The sequence below is a fragment of the Micrasema longulum genome, unplaced genomic scaffold (assembly GCF_059751315.1).
Source record: "Micrasema longulum isolate JH-2025_06_02 unplaced genomic scaffold, ASM5975131v1 h1tg001969l, whole genome shotgun sequence".
Lineage (NCBI taxonomy): Eukaryota > Metazoa > Arthropoda > Insecta > Trichoptera > Brachycentridae > Micrasema > Micrasema longulum.
This window is the reverse complement of record NW_028279142.1, coordinates 42,238-64,174: the sequence shown is the minus strand read 5'-3', so window position 1 is coordinate 64,174 and position 21,937 is coordinate 42,238. Positions and strand designations below refer to the sequence as shown.

The 21,937-nt window shown below is 32.1% G+C and overlaps 1 protein-coding gene across 3 annotated transcripts in view; it reads right to left on the bottom strand.

Moving 5' to 3' along the window:
- Positions 1-20,758, bottom strand: part of LOC148273375 (uncharacterized) — a 62,274-nt gene extending 41,516 nt beyond the window's left edge. For all 3 annotated transcript variants that reach the window (XM_088238788.1, XM_088238790.1, XM_088238792.1), the window contains exon 1: positions 20,637-20,758. The gene's annotated coding sequence lies outside the window, so the exon portion shown is untranslated. The remainder of the gene's footprint in view (positions 1-20,636) is intronic.
- Between the last annotated feature and the right edge of the window lie 1,179 nt (positions 20,759-21,937).

The window sequence follows — 21,937 nt, the reverse complement described above, 5'->3', positions numbered from 1 at the left end:
TCATTGCTATGTTATTATGCTTCATTTTTTGAATACTCTGTTTTATCACTTTTGTTTATTGTAAAAAAACAAAAAAAAAAAATATCTCAATGTAATGATTTTCGTTGACCACGAATCAAACGAAAAAGAAAAAAGCCATAGTCTTCTGATTGTCAAATAAGATTTTTTGAGAGCTTTTAAAATACTAGAGGATTACACTATTTTCAGTTTATCCAAATATTTGTGGACAAAATACTAGATTTTACCCCCTAGGGAGTCATTAAACTTCAGTCAAACTTCATATCCATGTTTCAAAATATTACAAAATATCTTTCACTCGAAATAAAAATAAAATTATATATGACTAAATTAAACAATTAGAGAAGCAAACAAAATACGTGACTTAGGAAATCTTTTGGACTCAAAATTAAATTACAATAGTCATATAGAAGCAATAATTAACAAGGCATACAAAATGACTGGATTTATCATGCGGCTGTGTAAATCTTTTGAAAACTTATACCACATTGGTACATTTATAACGCTATACATAACATACGTACGCCCCCATCTTGAATCTTGCACCGCTATCTGGTCCCCGTTTATAAATTGAATATTAATATAATCGAGAGTGTTCAAAAAAATCCTGAAGCAAGTAGAATACAAATTTAATTTGCATTTTACAAATTATGTGGCTTCTTTAAAACTGCATAATCTTGATTCGTTAGCACACAGAAGGGATATTTTCGATCAGATCCTGCTTAGCAAAATTGTAAATAATCAATTTGATTCCTCAGAACTAGTTCATTTACTTGCTTACCGTGTTCTCTCCCGACCAACTTGACTGTCTGATATTTTCCATATTCGTAATATTAAAACTAAACATGGGAAACATTTTACCATCTCTTGTAAATGTAAAGCATTTAACAAGAGTTTTAATAGTCTTTATATATTTAACACTCTATAAAATAGGTACAGAAGAGAACTAATAGGCTTGATTCAGAATAACAGAGAAAATACGTTTTGTATCTTTTCTTGCTCTTAATCATTAAATCAAATGCAATTTTTCACTTCTACTTTCCGTCAATCATCCTTCACCACTCCTTATTAATTTCCTTCTTTTCCTTCTCACTATCTCCTTGTTTTGTTCATATTTCTTTTATTTTAGTATAAAGTATAATTATTCTTATATTGTTTAAACCATCGCGCGTCGTCGCTTTACTATAGTATAATTTAGTGAACACATATTATTGGATGGCCGGCCTCTATGAACATATTTTTTGTGGTTATTATTTATATTCATTTAACCTGTACATCTGTTTGTATTCGAAATAAATAAAGTAAAATTAAGATTAACATATTACAACACGGATTGATTGTGACCAGTTTGTGGCGACAAGTGATATAACAGCAGAAAATTGTGACAAGTTTGTGGCGACAACTGATATAACAGCAGAAAATTGTGACCGGTTTGTGGCGACAAGTGATATAACAGCAGAAAATTGTGACCAGTTTGTGGCGACAAGTGATATAACAGCAGAAAATTGTGACCAGTTTGTGGCGACAAGTGATATAACAGCAGAAAATTGTGACCAGTTTGTGGCGACAAGTGATATAACAGCAGAAAATTGTGACCAGTTTGTGGTGACAAGTGATATAACAGCAGAAAATTGTGACCAGTTTGTGGCGACAAGTGATATAACAGGAGAAAATTGTGACCAGTTTGTGGTGACAAGTGATATAACAGCAGAAAATTTGATGCATTTATACCAGTTACGAGAACAAAGAAGTTTTAAGTGAAAAGATAACCTGTCTTGTGAAGGGGAAGTGAGGGTGAAATGGTACGTAAGGATATTGAACCATTTCTCCACACGCGATAATATGAGGCGTCGGGCAAGGGGCAAACACAAAAGAGGGGAGATCATAATTATGCCGTTATAAATTCTTAAACAGACATTTAAATTAATGATGTGCAGTCATTCATCATCATCGTCGTGTTCTCATCCGCACCTAGTGGTCCATAAGACACCGAATTGGTACTCAAACTTCAGCGTATTTTGTTCATTTGCTTTATGGAGACAAGATGATCAATCTTATGCTTCAGGTGCAAGTTAAGAGACCATAAAATATTCCGATGGAAAAACACCTTCGTAAATAAATATTTCCATTTGAGTTTGTGGAAATTGAATCCAGAACTTCACGAGGGGGCAACGAAAGGCACTACACTACGAGGCAAAAATCGTGTTTACCTACAACTCTGGTTCAAGGGAGAATGTCCCAGTTTTGACGAAATAATGTTTTTACCGCGCATAACTCCACATTTTTGTAAGTCACTTTACTTTTATTGGCTGAATTGCAATAATTTCTGCTTTCTTTTTGAGCTAAACCCTTTGTTGTCAAATGAATAATTTAATTTCGCTAGTTTAGAAAAATAAAAAAGATCAGGTGATGCTGTTTACATGTTTAAAATTTGGATGTTTATTAACGATTATTAAATAAGTAATAGACATTGGTGCCAATTAAATTATTTAAAACTGTTGTAACAGAGAGGGAAAACATTTTTGAGAAGGGAATATGGGAGTATAGGCATTTACAGGGATTATTACCTGTCATTGGCTGGTTTGAGTGGCCACTTTACACACTGTGTAACATTCACAATTCTGCCTATGTTTGAACATCCGCTTTTATTTATTTGTGTTGGAAATTGTTTTCGGGCGTTGCCTAGTAGGTAAACTGGTTCAGCCGGATGATTCTCACCCACATGATAAAGGTTTCATCTCTTTTACATCACAAAAGTAAACAAATGGAACAGTTGAGGAAATGTGGATGTTCAGACATAGGCAGAATGGTGAATGTTACACGGTGTGTAAAGTGGCCTCTTAAACCACCCAAAGACAGGTCATAAGCCCTGCAAATGCCTAGACTCCCATATTCCATTCTCAAAAATGTTTTTCCTCGCTTTTGCAACAGTTTTAAATATGAACAACACTCTAGGGAGAAAATCCAGCCAGTCTGCAATTTGGACATACTCAAAACATTTTCCAATTAAATTGTGTTATAAATTCATCATCATTCCCTTTCTGCACTTTACGGTGCATAGGGCACTGTATTGGTACACCAATCGCAGCGTATCTCGATCATTTTTTTTGTTTGTATATTTTTATGCTAACTATGGTGAAGGTGGGCTATGCACGTTGGTTGATTTGGTGTCCTGGCGAAGAGACGGGTACGTCTTGAAACCGGTAGACATACCGGTAGAAAAGTCGGTACGTGGTTAGATACAAATATTTTATAACATTTAGTAAAATTTTTGATCACAAAGTTAATGCTTTAAATATTAATAATACAAAATTATTGATTAATCCGACATAAAAGGGTTAAAAATATTCATTATGGGGGGGGTACGCGGCGTGACGGTGCGTAACTTATAGTTCATTCTTCCAGGAAATTAGAGTATACGTATGGACATAAATTCCCTGTCTTTTTTATTTCTATTTTTATGTATTGTTTAATTTCTTTTTTCACACCCGGTGGTTTTGTAGTGAAAAAACTATAAATTAGTTAATTGAATGATTTCACTCTTTTTCTTTAAAAATTCATTTGAAATATTTAAAGTAAGGTTCTAGAAGTTTTATAGCAGTCGTGTTAAGGGGTACAATTAGGTCGTAGATTTTCCTTTACAATTCACTTCAAAGGATTTGAAAATTGAAAGGATTTTGTAATCTGACAAATTGATAAGGGTCTTACTTTTTTGTTTCTTATTAAAACTTTTGAATTACTGTAGATTGGTACTATATAATAGTTTGATTGATTGAACACAAAATATAACTTGGCTTGTGAACTTAATATTATGAATTGAAGATCGCAATAAAATAAAATTTTGAAAGGTAAAAAAAATCGATTGACAGCCAAAGATGACATCTATGGAAAAAAACATTTACATGATTTATGAAATATAAATAATATTGTATAATCCTCTTTAGAACAAGTTCCCCTAGTGAAGAGGACTCCTAAACTAAACTATACTAAAGTATAAAAAGACATGTACGTCTTAATGGTACTAGAACATGGCAGTCTTGTTAATCGGAATGTAGAAAAACAATTTTGATTGGGATTTCCTTTATTTTCCACTTATTTAGAAGTACAACTGTAACAAACAGGGCGTAGATGTCAACTTGCGAAGAAAAGGCGTATAAAAGTAAAGGAAGCGAGGTCCGTATTGTAACAATTTTATTTCATCCTGCCCCATTTAAGCAGCGCGTAATTTAGCACGGGTCCAAATAATATTGGCGAGAGGCATAAACGAGCCAATGACAGGTCATAAGCCTGTCAATGCCCAGACTTTCATATACCCTTCAAAAATATGTTTTGCCTCTCTGTTGCAACAAATGCAAATATTTAATACTCTTCACAGCTTGTAGTTATTACGCCACGGACATCTTTTTGCTTTTTTATGTGTATTTTCACGTTTTTTTATTTTTGTGTTGTTTAATTTTTGTGTTGTTTTATTTTTGTGTTGTTTTATTTTTGTGTTGTTTTATTTTTGTGTTGTTTTATTTTTACGTGTACGGGAGAGATGAATAAAAATGTTTACTCTGAATAATAAATTGAATTGTTGTTTAGATAATTGTCGGCCTCGTAGTATAGTGGTCAGCGCGCTTGCCTACCATTCAAGAGGTCTTGGGTTCGATTCCCGGCATGGTCTTCATGAAATATTTATTTGAAAAGGTGTCCCTGGACTGGCACCCGAATCGCAAGACTGATCATCTTACCTTCATGTAATAAAAATAATCAGTATACGGTGTGATTGGTGTACCAATGCAGTGCCCTATGCACCATTGGGTGAGGAAAAGGGAATAATAATGATGATTAGATTAGTATCTACATATTTACTTGTTAAACCATAAAACGTTTGCATTTTAAATTTATACATGTCATGTAAAAGCCCTCGGAGCGTATTTAGGTAATCAATAAATAAACTGAGTATTTAAACTCTTGAAAATAACATTCGTATTTATAAATTATATATAAAATAGAACTCATTAGCATTCCAGTCATCCGGCTTGTTAAATATCCGGATTATCATCAGGAAATAATAAATAAAGTTAGATGTTGTAATTTTGTCAAAGTAATTAACTTTGCTGGATATGTTTAAATAAGTTCACAGAATGTTTAAATGTTTTTGTTTTCTTTTTTAATATTAATTTCACAGAATGTTTAAATGTTTTTCTTTTCTTTTTTAATATTAAGTTCACAGATTGTTTGAATGTTTTTATTTTCTTCTTTAATATTAAGTTCACAGATTGTTTAAATGTTTTCTTTCCTTTTTTAATATTAAGTTCATAGATTGTTAAAATTTGTTTAAATTTTTTTTTTTTTTTTTTATCAATATTCCTACAGAGATGAGGTAGAATTTTTTCAAATTCAGGATTATCGATATTCGAGCGTTTACAGGGCTTACGACCTGTCATTGAAAAATTCTACCTCATCTCTGTAGGAATATTGATAAAAAATATATACCTACTCCCCCTCGGGAGAAATCCAGATTTGTGTATGTACAAAAAATACACATACCAAAAAAATAATGTTGTAAATTTTTATTGTTTAAATGTATACTATGTATTGTTACAAGAAATGTACTATTTTTTTATGTACCGTCCCAAATGAGTTTTCTCGTACAACTCCTGGGAATATAATATCATGATATTCATGTCTTATATGTTTTATTAATAAATAAAAAAATAAAAAATAAAAAAAAAAAGTTTGTAATGTGATTCCAATTCGCTTTTTTATTTATAAAGCATTAAAAAACTGATATAAGAGTAAATTTTCCTATTTGATGGTTAATCCAACTATCCGGATTTCTGCATATCCGGAGAAAGTCTATCAACCATTAGTCCCGATATTTAGAGATTAACTTTATATTTAAAATGAAAATTAGTATTTTTATGATAAACCCAAACGTTTTAATTCCATGGCCATTTTCAACGAGTTTTTAGTGACGCACTATTAGAAAATTGGAATCAAATTGTGATAGAGCGGGGTACGAATTTCGGACATTTGATCCGTGAAATCCCAACATTAGATCACAGGACTACAACCGTATTTAATCCAAATATCATTTGTATACGTAAAATGTGTTTAAAAATATATCACAATTTAAAGAACTAAAACTTGCAATAAGAGAAATAAACATGGACATAATACAAGAATATCAGAACAATATCACATACAATACTCCAAAATGAGACAAGCACAATCGAGACTAATAAATCAGGGGCTGAAATAATACAATAAACTTCCAGACAAAACTAAACAAAAGACTTTTCAAAAAGTATAAGAAATATTATTATCAACAACAGAGTATAAAATACGAGAATATCAGACAAATACCATTTACAACTTTCTAAAACAAGACAAGGACAATCAAGACTAATGAACCAGGGACTGAAATTATACAATAAACTACCAGACAAAACTAAACAAATGACTCAGACAAACTTTTCAAAAGATGTAAAAAATATTATTTTGAACAACAGAGTATAAATGAAAAATGTAAATATTATTTTATGTAATATGAATGTAATAATCCGTTAGGGTTTATAAATAAATTTTCAAATAAAAAAAAAAAAATATATTATTGTAAAATTAATGTAATATATTTCATTATTCCATGTCCGTTCCCTAGTTGGAGCATATGGTGTCCACAAAGATCCTCCAAGCATTTCTGTCGGCTGCCAGCTCTAGTGCATCCTCCCATGTCAGATTCGCGTCCCGCAGTTCTGACAGGAACTGCCGACGAACAGTTAGCTGTCGAGAACCTGATGCCTTGTAAAGTAGGCAAGCGTGGTTAAGGCTATCAGGAGACATCCGCAACACATGGCCAAGCCAACCGTATCGCCTCCGCTTAGTGACAACTGTCACCGGAGTTTGCTGCGTCGGTTCTCTCAGTATTTCATTCCTCACAAAGTCAAACTACCACACACCTAAGCTTCTAAGACACCCATTCTCAAAACTAAGAATTTTGCTATTTTGGCCCTTGGTGAGGTGCCACGATTGCTACCCGGAAAGGAGAAAAGGTGTTATGCAGGCAATATATAACATAACGTAACATATACTCCCAGGTATTTAAAACTCTCGACCCTTTCGATGATTTGGTTTGACAGAGTCAGGGGATTTTGGGCATCAAAGCATGAAGTGTTACACAGTACATGGGTTTTAGCAATATTGATTTTCAAACCTATGCATGCGGAATACCTATTTAGGCTGCCTGAAGACCTTTGACTGAATCGTTAATTATAACCGCATCATCAGCATATTCTAGGTCGCAGAGTTTTTGGGATGAGGAGATGGATATTCCTCGATCTAATGGAATGAACTTCCTTAGAATGAAGTCCATGAGGCTTATTAAAAGGAACGGTGCAAGGACGCAACCTTGACGAACTCCGGTGGTGCCCTCGAACCAAACCAATATGTGACAACATCGTTGATTCTGATTCGGCATTCGCTATTTGAGTGAACGGCTTTGATAAGTTCGAGTAGTTCTAATAAAATATATTAAATAAAATAAATTTCAAATAAAAAAAATAATATATATTTATACACTATAAAAAAATCTTTAATCAGACAAACTAACAAAAATATTACACTTTTACATAGAAGTGTATAATAAAAGCGCCCCTCTTATGCCTATTTCTAGTCCACTACCCTATTAGGACGAGCAGTTGGTTTTAAAATGGCGCGTAGAATAAAACTAGGTACCAATTTATTTATTTTCCGGGCTGAAAACTTGACCCGAGAAGTCTGGAGGTCGAAATCTTTTGTAATATTTAGTATATTGAACTCTTGGGCAATTTTCTAAGGCAAGTGCATTAATTACAACATAATGTATTGTTTTGCTCATAAGGTTGTAGCGAAAGTCCACAACTTGTTGGTTTATGGAAATGTGGAATATCGATCGGTTCACAGAAAAACGTATGTAGGTGACTCACGTATAGTCAATGTCAAAACAAAATAAGACGTAGAAAATTAATAATAATATATCCAATATTCTGGAGAAAAATTTTCTGTTCTACCTTTCCTTCTCATAAATAATAAGTTTGTAATTGGTATTCAACTAGTTCGTTTTGTTAGCACATACATTGTGCAATAATAAATAAAATTAATGTCCTAAAAAACTATATTTATTTTACTAAAAGCATAATAGTCAAATTATTGTACGATACGTAATTACACAGCCTGTGGCACGATTATGAACGGCTATCTAACCCATTCTAGATTACGCTGATGTTTTCACGACTGATTTAAGCTGTGAGCAACTCGATAAACTTGAACGACTTCAAAATACATGCATAAGGTACATTTTTGGTCTTAGGAAATATGACCACATTTCTGATTATCGTAGGCAACTGAAATGGCTCGAAATTAGACAGCGGAGAGACTATCACTCCCTCTCACTTCTGTTCAATGCACTTCATAGTCCTAACGCTCCTATATACCTTGGTGAAAAATTTCAACGCTTTTCAGTTCATGGTTTAACTCTTCGTTCTAATTCTCAAGGCACTCTGAATACCTAACCACAATTCCTCTTTCTTCTCTAACTCATATAATGTCCATGCGGCTCGACTGTGGAATCATCTCCCATCCATCATCAAAGATGTTACTACATTATCTCTGTTTAAATCACGTCTAAAGAAATATCTCCTTTCTCATCCTTAGTCTCTCCTTCTTTCCTTTTTAATCTTTTTTCCTTTTTCTCATGGAGTAATAGTTTTGATTTGAAGTAATTTAAAAACAAATACGTTTATTTCTATTTTTATATATTTTTAGCTTTATAATCTTTATTTTCTATTGAATATGTTCTGTAACTTGAACTGTAAAAATAAAACTTTTATTTTATTGGTTGGTTGGAAGAAATTGCCATTTGGCAATAAGCCCGCCAATGTACAAATAACATTATGTACAAAAAGTTAAATAAATAAATACATAAATATCTTCATCGGTATATACTAAGACAGTACAAAGTCATATCGATATCTATGTACGAAAGTGTATATATTTGTATGAAAATTTAAAGTATTTTCGTCGGTAACCGGTAATTGAATATGTTTAGAAAAAAAAATGTAAACATACTCGTATTATATATTCCATACAGAAAAATTCATTTTACTTTGTGGATAAAATTGAAGATAAATTTTAACTTCCTATCGGAATACGTACCCTGGAACCGCAAATAAAATAGGCATAAAATATAAGTAAAACTGTTGAGGAGAGCTGAAATGCTACTCAATTTCAAGACTTCAACCCACAAAGTAAAATATGTTAGAGTTATTTTTCAATAATAAATTACCATTTATGTGTATTTACTGAAATATTGATTAAAACTTTTGAAAACTACAAAACAGAAAAATATTCAGATGGTCCTTTTTGCCATCTAACTACCGAAATATAATATCAAGTAGGTACAAAGTGAAAGTTACGCCAAAAGGGCCCGTCATTGTAAACGTAGATATGTGGTCCATGTGGAAAACCGTCTATTGATAAAACCTTGTTTTACTGTTTAAAAGTTCAGGTTCAAGGAGTTACAAATCATAAAAAAGAATTAAAAAATACAAATCATGTTTAACCTTTAAAATCACAGATTTAAAAAAATATAAAACCTATTCCAATAAATAATTGTATTGTGGATTTTTTTTTAAAAATCCTTAAGCATTTAAGAATACTACGATATTTCCAAATATTTGATTTAAGAGGAAACGCGGTCAAACTTTTCTTCATGCAAACGTGTTCTCATATTTTCTCACTGGATTGCTCAAAAGCCGTGATTTTTTACACACCATACATATTTACTATTGACGTGCCTTTATCTATTATCAATTGTTTTTAATAGGAACTAGGATCATCTAAAAACCCATAAAAGCATCCAGTTTTATCTGCTGACTTCGGACGTATGGTATACAAATATGATAAATAATTTTGAAAAACAGAAAAAATACCGACGAGAAAATTTATTTCTGATACTCTTTCTACAAAAAAACAAAATTAGTTCAGTTTTAAGGTGGGGAAAACGAGGCAACGAAACCTCGATTTTTTCGGTTTAAGTAAGGCATAATCAGTCCAACAAGCAGTTGTCTTTTTCGCACAATGTCAGGGAAGAATTGCAGGTGCTTGTAAATTGCTTCGATTATTTACACAACCTACATTATGTAACCGAAATACGCTGTAATTGAAGTACCAAAGTTAAGATATACCTGTGCATAATTATATGAGAATAAGGGCAAAAAGTACATAGATACAATATTTTGAGTTTGTTCAAATCTTTGCAGACAAGGACTGGATTCAACTCGGTGGACAAACTCAAAACATTGTTGATAAATCCACTTGGTCCATGAAGAAGTATAGAAATTGAAGATTAAGAATTTTCAGGCGTTGCCTAGTATGTAGGTGAAATAATTTAGTTAGATGAATCTCACTCGCATAAATTAAGGTTCCAGCTCTCTTACTTCACAAACATCAACAGATGAAAGAATTGAAGGAATAAATATGTCCAAATACTGGCAGAATGGTGAATGTTATACAGTGTGTAAAGTGGCCACTTAAAACAGCCAATGCCAAGTCATACGCCCTGGATATGCCTAGACTTCTATATTACCTTCGCCAAAATGTTCTTCATCTCTGTTGTAATATGTAAAGTACATAGAGGTAAACTAACGATAATCATCATTATTACATATTATTCGTTTCTTAGTTAAACCATGTAGCGTCCTTAAACTGCAATTTAAAAAAAATTAGTGTTCTTATATTTTTTATATTACCCTCTGTAAAGTATTTTTAGAAATCAGAGAAACGAACTCAAACGATTATTCGCTTATATTATTTTACTGACAAACTAAAGTTGAACACAATGCGCAAAGTCAAAGAAGAAATGAGGTCAGTTATACGATAAGACAGAGGTACCAAAACGACACACATAAAATAAAATAGGTTAACCAAAATTATGCACGACTGTTGTAAAACGTCAACCCGAACCATCAATTCCTGTATTCGACGAATTCGTTCCTTTGATTCACGTATCCCTGCATGCCTCAAGTTAGACCAGCGATCAAATAAATTATGTCATCGCGTGTCAACTTACACCACCCTTCCCTACGCATGCGTAAATCATAATCAATTCTGGTATTTGTTAATAAAAAGCCAAACTTTTCGTGCAAGGGAATTAGGAACAGCGGGGGAACTATTAATCGTCAAGGAATATATTTAAATTGAAGACGGCTTACGTAATGGGGGCAAGAGTCACCGAAAAATCGCAAACTTGAACAGTGGTGTAGGGTGTAGGCATGATCAAATATAACCAATTACTCATTCCTGGACCCCGGCTACAATGGAGAGTTTTTTTTGAAAAAATATCAGAATTTCCGTTTTTCAAAATTATTTATCATATTTTCTAAACCGTAGATACATCCAAAGATGGCTGTTAAAACTTGGGGCTTTATTTATTTATTTATTTTACAGAAACAAACGTGTACAGGTTTTTAAGTGGTCCTAGCAAACATATAAAACAATTATATTTTGAGTTTGCCAAAATTTATGAATTTTTGTAGACAAGGACTGGATTCAACTCTCTGGGGAGCTGTTAATATTAACATATTACAACATATATGAAGAACATTTTATAGAAGGTAATATAGAAGTCTAGGCATCTACAGGAGTTATGACCTGCCATTGGCTGGTTTCAGTGGCCACTTTACACACTGCGTAACATTCACCATTCTGCCCGCATTTGAACATCTATATCCCGTCAATTCTTTCATATGTTGACGTTTGTGAGAGCTGAAATCTTTATCTATGCGGGTGAGATTCGTGCAATTGAATTATTTCACCTACATACTAGGCAACGCCTGAATATTTTTATTTTTTCAATTTCTATACCTCTTCATGGACCAGGTGGATTTATCAACAATATTTTGAGTTCGCCTAACATGGGGAGCTGTTAATTTTAACATATAACAACAGATATGAAGAACATTTTAGAGAAGGTAATATAGAAGTTTCGGTATCTACAGGACTTATGACCTGTCATTGGCTGGTTTAAGTGGCCACTTTACACACTGTGTAACAAATACGGGCAGAATGGGGAATGTTACAGAGTGTGTAATGTGGCCACTTAAACCAGTCAATGACAGGTCATAAGTCCTGTAAATGCCTAGACTTCTATATTACCTTCTCTAAAATGTTCTTCATCTGTGTTGTAATATGTTTATATGAAACAATTGATTAAAAAAATAAACCATAAAGACACGCCAATGGTAAATATCTCTAGTCTAAAATCACTGCTCTAACTCGGAAACACAAAGAAATGCTTTAAATTATTAAAAAATACTTAGAGAGAGTAGATTTTTAAGGCTTGTTTTAAACATTTAATGTATGGATTTGCATCCATTTGCCTCTAAGGTACAAATATAATATATGTACATTGTAATTGGCAGTATTGCTGTATTGTACTTTTAAATATATAAATAATCTAGGAAGAAAATATGGAAATACGTTTGTATGAAGAAAAGTCAGATCGTGTTTCCTCTAAATATAGCCGTCAAGTTAAAAACACTAGTCTAGGATTCTGGTTCTACTTAACACACATAATTGTATTCTTAACACTTTGTATCCCGGAGCCGTGTAAACATGTGATTATATAACCATGCGTTGTGTCCCGTTCTCGTGTTTTCACGTGGAACAATATAATTTTTAGTATTTCTTGATTTAAATATTTACAAAATGGTTTTGAAAGTACATATCATTTATTTTTATTTTTTTCTAATCAATCTTCTCACCAAGCTCTTTCTTGTACACTTTTCAATAAAATTACAAGTTTAAAAAAAAATATATATATATACTTACGCACCCACACAAATGCACCCTCTCAATCATTCATTCACACATACACACATTCACGTACACAGACATGAATACAAACGTCACACATATACAATTACGTAAACACTTTTTCTTGTATATTATGTATTATTAGATTTACACTGGATTTTTTTAATTAGCTCTAGTATTGTAAATATGCTTCTACTTATTTTTTTATTTATTATATTTAATAGCTGTAAAAATCCCAAATAAAATAAATTAAAAATAAATAAATAAAATAAATAATATAAAGGCTTTTCGACATTTTCTTGTAAACCAATTGTCAAACGTTTCCCGATGGCTCATAATGACGTAAGAATTGATATCTGTTTTTTAGATCAATATAATTTTATAACCTATTACTCTCATATATACAAGTATCGCTGCAGGCAGTAAAAACGTAACAGTTCTATTCGGAAGACGTCCATTATTGTCTCTCCGTTAGCAATATTGAAAATCAATAGTGGAATCAAAAAGTACGGCTGAGAATAGATTCATGTATTCTCTATGCTATAACAGCCTGCCGAGCTACGAGTAGCTTTAAGTACATATATCTAATAATGAAGACTCAGTACACAGTCTTCTGAAATGTATAGACCGGACAAGCAGGCAGCGCGGGGGGAGCTTTATTTAACCCTCTTTCATTAGCTTTGTAGTGAATTTTTCATAATTCAGGGGCGCTCTTCAAGGAGAAACTGAAACGCTCAGAAGGTATTATTTTATTTAAAAAAAAACAAGAATTATTTGCGTTTTTATAATGTACCCAAGTATTTCAATTTTGGTGGTCATTTTTAACGAGTTCTAAATAACTCACTATTACAAAATGGAAATCAACTTAGGTTAGAGTGGGATTCGAACCTCGGACCTCTGATTCGTGAATCCGCAACACTAGCCACGGAACCGCAACCCGATAAAATCCGATTATATATCTTACATGTGACTTTTATTTTTAAAATGTCATAATATAAATATGACTGTCACACCTGAGCGATTATGACACAAGTCTATTACAGTCGATTTTTGATTAAATATGCGAAAAAAATCCTGAATTAATTTTCTTTAAGCACAAATATTTTTTTAAAAAGACTGACAATAGACATGGACAATTCATATCAACAATTTAAGAAGCAAAGTGGCGACTTTATCGAGTCTTTTTTTTTAAATCAAAAACTTTGTTCCAATAAAGGAAAAAAAATAATACATGAAGCCTATGTAAAAACTAAAATATGTTATATGCAACTACTATGGGGAACAGGAAATTAAAATGACATAAACAGACTACAAAGACAGCAAAATAAAATATTAAAGTTTGTATATGACCTACCCTATCTAACAGCAACTTAAGAACTTTTTAAACAAACTAAACAATTAAATGTAACTGAACTCTTTCAACTAGAACCCTTAAAATGTATTCATAAATTAGCCACTGATGTAATTGTAGACAAATAATTAAAACTTGAAAAAACCTGTAGTAAACATGAACACAATACGAGAATATCAGAAAAATATCATATACAAACCTTTTAAAAAGAGAAAAGGACAATCGAGACTAATAAACCATGGACTGAAATTATACAATAAGCTACCAGAAAAAGCTAAACAAAAGACTCCGACAACCTTTACAAAAGATGTTAAAAATATTATTATTAACAATAGAATGTGAATTTTTAAAAGTAAAAATATTTTGTTAAATGTATGTAACCCGTAAGGGCTTATCAATGAAAAATTAAAAAAATATATATTTAAATATATATTTATGTTGATAAAAGCGAAAATGACAAAGTTGAACTATACATTTTTTAAACAATTTATACCTATAGATAATAGTAGCACAATGAACGTTATGCCATTGTTATTTACTTATAAAAATATTTAAATTCAGATAGAACAAGTAAGTGAAATTTCAGTTGTGCCTTTGTTTTCAAGAATGAATTTCGAAGAACGAAATTGAAACTTCTTAGATTTTCACGGCCGTTCAGATGCACAGTAAGTTTTTCTTAGTTATTATGCCGTGTGTCGTTACATTACAGCGTCCATTATCAGGGTTAATGTCATTTGTGTAGATAAACGCATAACCTTAATTACTTATATTTTGTACCGTGGCGCTGTCGTTACTGTAAATAGCTTGTCAATTTGAAATTTGTGGCGCTTCACAGTCTTCGCTTTTATGGGATTCCCTTATAACTGGATACCGGGATGAAATAAAATGCGTTTATATTGTCGGGATGCGTGTAGATCTCGATCGCCTCTTTTACCAATCGAGTTTGGTGACTTTTTGGTCTCCCTAAGATTATCGGCTCGAAGGAAAACTTATGCCCCATTTCTATGTGGTGTTTGGCCAAAGCCGATTGTTCTGGGTAGCCGAGCCTGCATGCATTCATGTGCTTCTTTACTCTCGTAATTTTTCGGCCAGTCTGTCCAATGTACACCTTAGGACAGTTTTTACAATTCGGCATATAAACACCATCAGTTTCGAGAGCGTCCTGGTCTTTTTGCTGAATTTAGAAAATGTCTAATTTTGTGGATGTGCCGAAAACGGTTTTGATGCCGTGTTTTTTTAAGAATTCCAGAAATTTTATCCGTAGCATTCTGTACATATGGCAAATAAGCTGTCCCTTTAAAATTGTCATTATTATTGACATGTGTCCCGTTTGTATTCGATATGGAAGGTATTATATTCAAACTGAATTGAATTTTTATGTTTGTTTTGTTTTTTGAGTAGAGCCACTGTTATTCCCAGGGTGCGCTACGCGTATTAACAAATGTTTTATAAGCCTGTGTTAATGTGTTAGTGCTTGTCGGCGAACCAAGTAACATGCTAATTTAGTTTGTGTTAGTAGGTACACTAGAATATTAAATTAAAAAAACCATCAGCCTCGAGCACATGAGCAAAAGTTCATTAAAAATTTAAATGGACTGCACTTTCTTTTGACTTGATTAACCTATTGAAAATATACATTCCCATTGAAAAACAATGCTTCAAGACGGCTGTCAATTTCGGTCAATGGGTATTTGAACGTTTCCCGTGAACATTCAGGAGTTGAGTTACTCATTTCATATGTACGACACTGGCTGTCTGTGTTAATATTCAAGCGCTTTACACAAACAAACAAACCGTCACGCTGTTTCCCCGTAAGAGCAGACAGAGATAATAGAATGTCATATCATGGTGTCTTTGTATACAGATCTTGCTTCCTCGACATTCATACATTTTCTCATGCACGCGCCGATTATTCCGACTTTTGACATGTTCATCTTCAAGGATTTGTTGGGTTTGGTCATGCTCTGTCTTTCTCGGTCTTCCTTAATTTTCCCATGCATTAACATTCGCATCGTAAATCTTTTTAGCCGTTTTTTCGCTGTCCATTCGCTCTACATGTCCAAGAAACGAAAAAATTTCAAAAAAATCCTTAGAATATGAATAAATATCTACTAATAAATAGGATTGCATTGATGAAACTATTTTATTAACAGTATTTTGAGTTTGTTCAAACGTTTGTAGACAAAGACTTGATTTTACCCCCTAGGAAACTATTATTACTAACATACTACGACAGAGTTAGAGAACATTTCAACGCCTCCAAACCAGAACCAACCAGCTAAGGGAAGGTAACCCCGACAGAAAAATCCACCAGAGAAGGCAACGGGAAACCACTCTGGTCATCTTTTCCCAGGAATCACTGTGGCGAGTACATTCGACCATCAATTGTCCTGGCCTAGGAGTAACGCAGGACCGAGATGCTTTCGCTGCAGTGATAAGGCACCGCAAGAAAGGATAATATTTAAGAGAAGTAACTATAGAAGTCTGGGGATTTACAGGTCTTATGACCTCTCATTGGTTCGTTTAAGTGGGCACTTTACACACTGTGTAACATTTACCATTTTCTTATGTTTGGACATCCGTATTCCTTCAATACATGGATGAATTGATTTTTTTTTTTTTTAAATACCTATTTCAGTTTACATCCAAATTGGTGAACCCTACACTGCTTAATGTAGACAATCTGCTGCATACTGATAATCCAATGAAGTACATATTATGTACTTCTGGATTACTTTCTTTCAGCACAAATATGCTAACGCTACCAGATTTCAGAGAGCTCCTTCGGGCAGCTTTTCTCGTTTGACAACGAGCAAATTTTCCGTGTATGTGGGCACCGCCAAGGAGACTGATGTCCTCGGATGCGGTGTGCGGTACGTGGTGGGCAAGCTACATACTGATAATAATTTGAAAATCACCACCGGGGTTTTTTGTTTGATCAAATTTGAAACAGCAAGTCAGTCGCATGTATTTGGTCGAAAGTAAAATTTAGCTAATGTTCATATGGTGATACCTTCATATTTTTTTAAGATTCGAAGTTGTAATTGTTTCTGCAACTTTCATTATTAGATAACGATGTGTTCATAGAAAACGTTATTTATTGTTTTCCTTATTTTCTTATATTTTTTTACCTTTTATGCCCGATGTAGCATTATTGTCTACAAACCTACAAAATGAAGATAAAATTAAAAAAAAAAACATTTTTTTTTAATTCTACATAAAAAATCACACACAAAAATATATTTTTAGTTAGAATCAAAAAAAATGGTCAGTAAAGGGTCCCACCTTTAAAAAACTAGCCGATTGGAATAAATAACATACTTTATAAACTTTTTTAGTATAAACATCTTATGAAAATCAATTGAACAACCTATACATTGTGAATCTTTTATCTGCACCCTAAATTAATTAAAAAATAAAAACTTTTTTGACCACTCTAAAATAGTATCACATGTCTACAGTGTACAGTGGGAGTTGGTACAGGTGTGTGGAAATATAAAATTAGGGTGTATTTATCAAATATAAATATTACTCAATCAGACTCATAATAAATTTGAAAACATTTGTTCATTTTCATATTATTTTATTTTTTTCTTAATGTCTCTTTTTTCAGATCTGTTTATTTCTCTAACGTATTTTTTATTTGTTTATTAATGTGTATAAACCACATTATTTTTTAAACGTCCCATCGGCGTCGGCTAGTTATAAGGTTACTAATCATTATCAGGTCTTATACCAACTTAGAATTATTTGCGTCACTATTTATACTATAAAATATTCAAATATATAAAAAAAGGATGAAAAGGAGAGAAGTAAAATAAAAGTTAATATAACGAACCGGTCGACATATAATTGAAAAAAAATATTTTCCACAAATGTATTAACAAACAAGCGTACAATGTCTTATAATAATTAAACAATGCTTTTGATATTAAAATATAATAACAAAAATCATATCTCGGAAATACAAGTTCTTCAGAACAAAGCTCTAAGAAACATTCTTGGACTTAAACGGGATTCCCATGTCAAGGATATCTACCGACAAACAAAGATACTTCCTTTCAAGGTAATGCCACTGGATGACATAACCATTACTTTTTTAAATATCATAAACTTTTCTGCTCACTCAAATTTAAAATACACATTTGGTCATGATATACACAATTACAATACGCGTTACTCAGGGAATCTTCACGTATCTAAGTTTCGCTCAACAAAGTTCGGCAGTAGGTCTTTGGAAAATATTGGCCATTCCGAATATAATAAACTGCCCGATGAGCTAAAACACGAAAAGTCAAGTAGCAAATCCAAAAGTGTAGCAATCAAAAAATATTTCTTTAATCTTTTTGATAGTGATAATTATTAATGTAATTTATATAGATGGTGTAAAGTATTGTGTTTTATGTTTCTTATACAATAATGTTTTCTTTCTATTTCGGATATGTTAATATGTATGATAATATGTATTGTCAAAAAAACGTTTTTTTTATGTACGGTCTGATGAGTTTCTTTAATAACTCCTGGGAGTATAATATGTACTTTTTGTATTATATGTTTTATTAATAATAAAAATATAAAATAAAAAAAGAATTGTAAAATCTTTTAATTTAAAATGTCATACAAACTATACTATTACAATTTATTATAGAAATAAAAGACGAGTGATACATTAATCCACAAATTGGGAATATCTTGACCTGTGTCATCGCTCCTGCAACATCTTCGAGACTGATATCTTTATTAAGAAATTAAATGTACTTCTACAAAACATGTTAGGATAGAGAATTTAAAATAGTATAAGAGTTATTTTAATTAAATTATTTTTGTCATAGGGATCATTAACAAAGTGTTTTAGGTTAACTAATAAGTTGATATCATGATATTTCTAATGAATTTAAGTATTGTATATATATTATTATGTTTATTATGTTCAATTTACTCTCATATAATTTTGAATTTTCTATCCTTACCTCTGTTCTGTATAAATATATTTTTTTATTTTATTTATTTATTCATACAAAAACTTACATATTTAAAAAAAAACAATAATAATTTATCCCAAACTCTATGAGACCAAGGGCCCTGTGTTGAGTTGGGATACAACATAATGGAAAGTGGAAGCACGTACATAATTAAATAATAGAAAAAAAATATTATCACATAAACACACATATATTTCATAGGGAATTTGGACAAAACGCTTAATAGTATTAAAATCTATGCAATATCTCGCAGCAGTCTCCTGCAATGGTCTCTTCCCTTGGACAAAATCTAGACTTGTACACTCCTCCAGAAAATGGCTTTCGTTTTAGAGAACTTAATATGTTTATCCAAGATATTGAACACTCTTGGGGCCACAAAGATAAATTTCTCTGAGCAAACGTCGCACGCGTTTTTGCAATTAAATCATTCAAATTACAGGAAAACATTTGTTAAATTTCTCAATAAAGATAGCAGCCTCGAAGATGTCGCGAAAGCGATGAAACCGGTCACTGGATATTCAAAATTTGTGGGTTAAAGTATCACTCGTCTTTTATTTCTATAATAAATTACCATGAACTTCAACCAAAAATTTTCATTTACTAACATAAATGTTTTATACTATTACAAAAACATGTATGTCATATCTACGTATACATATATATATTGATTGCCTTGTAATATGTTATACTGTATCTCATATAGATAAAACCGTCGTTTGTAGGGATCTCTTCATACATAAAATTGTGAACTACGTTATTTTATTGAGTGTTGGAAAGTAATATTTCAGTTAAATTTGTATTTGTACAATAATATTTTATTTGAGTATATGAAACGAACGCTTAGTATTTTGAATCAAAACATGTTGACTGATAACCGTATAAAATAATTTAGGTTTATAGTTAAACCTTTATTGATTTTCTATTCATTTAAAATACAAATAAATGTTTACTGCGGCGTAATTTATATCATTGCCAAGACGCTCAGATGTAAATAATTAATGTTTTCTTACTTAACGATCGGTAAAAGTAACAAGTTGTATACCTGGGTGTTCTTAAATTAGTGTATTTAATAAAACGTGTTTGTTGCGCTAAAAACGAAAGATTGATTAAAGAAATAACATGAAACACAAAGATGAAATTAAATAGTGAAAGCGTGGAAAAAATAAAATGACACCTCGTGTTTCTTGACTATTGAAGTACGTTATGTACAAACTCAAGCTGTATTGTATTGCATCTTAATGTATACAGTTACTATGTGATGTTTTTAAAAAATAATTGCTCATATTTAAACTAAATTAAAACCAAATTGTTCTTAGAAATACGCGTGATTTGATAATATATTCTAGAGTACCAGCAGTGTTGTGCGCTTTTGCAGTTAGGTTGAAATTATTTGATTCAAAACGTGATAGGTCAGTGTTATTTCTATTGCGAATTGCTGCACTTACCTGTTAGGCGTGTCGGGTGAGTATTCGGCACCCTTTCGTGGTGACAAGGGTGTTGGGTGGAGATGGCACGAAGAAGCGAACGGCCGAATACGTGACGAAGGCCGAGCGAAGGCAGCTATACTGGCGGCCGCAGTGGGGAGGACGCGGCGCGGCGCCTTGGCGGTACACAGGCGCGCTTAGCCCGCCAGACGCAGAGGGGTAGAGAAAACGCTTTCACGTGAAGGAAAACGTGAACGATTACTTGTGGTAAAATCGGCTTAAAATGTACATCAAGTTCAATTATCATACTGCGTATGATAACAAGATCAAATGAAATGAAATTTGTATGACTACGTACGTATGTAAAACTATTTTCAATCACGGTTTAGGCAAACAATGCCTAAATTGTCAATGAGTTAATCGATAATTTTATTTTATATAAATAAGTGTTAAATAATCAGGTCGCAAGTTACACTACAGTATTTTTACTGACTGAAAAGAAACTTTTCATAAGTATACTCCTCTAATTAAAAGGAGTTACGAAGCCAATTGTATTTTGTCAATAAATATAATCAATATTATGACGCAATCGTTAATCAGCCTTTTTTTTAAATCTACACCTAGAGGAATAAAGTAAATTTTAATTTTAAAAAAACATGAGGGAAACTCGTTAAAGTTAAAAACGAATTTTTAAAATAAGGTTAAACGTTGTGTTTATTAAATTCTATAGTTTTTTGGAACCGTTAAGCAAGTGAAATTAGTATTTGTCTGAAGAATCAAATAAATTTAAACACTAAAATACTTAAAGCAAAATATTATTATGTAATTCTCACTTGGACACCAGAACAGCGACAATCGTGCTAATAAGCTTAAGTGGACAGAGTCACGCTAAGTCACAACAAAACTATTGAAGAATCCTAATCAAAGAACCATTCAATTAAAGGAACCTAATTCTGTTTTTCAAGGGGTTAAGGAAACATCTTGTTTCAAAAATATCATAGATTTTTCAGTGTTTTTTTTATTTGGTCGGGCGATTTGTTTACACGAAATTTATAATGTGTTTATGAAATTTTGTGGGGACAAAAAACAAATTAAAATAATTTGAGATTTAAAACCAGTATTGCGAAAATCAATTAACAACTTTTTTTATGTAAAACTGAAGGCTGTAGTCTCATAAAAAGTAAAGAAATCATACGACTTAGCAATTTTAAGACACTGTTTTTTCAAAATAGCATAACTGAAAAAATCCATTAAACATGCATAAGATAAAAATTATCATTATTTAAGGTTTTTCTATTAAAAAAATAAATTAAAAAGTTGTA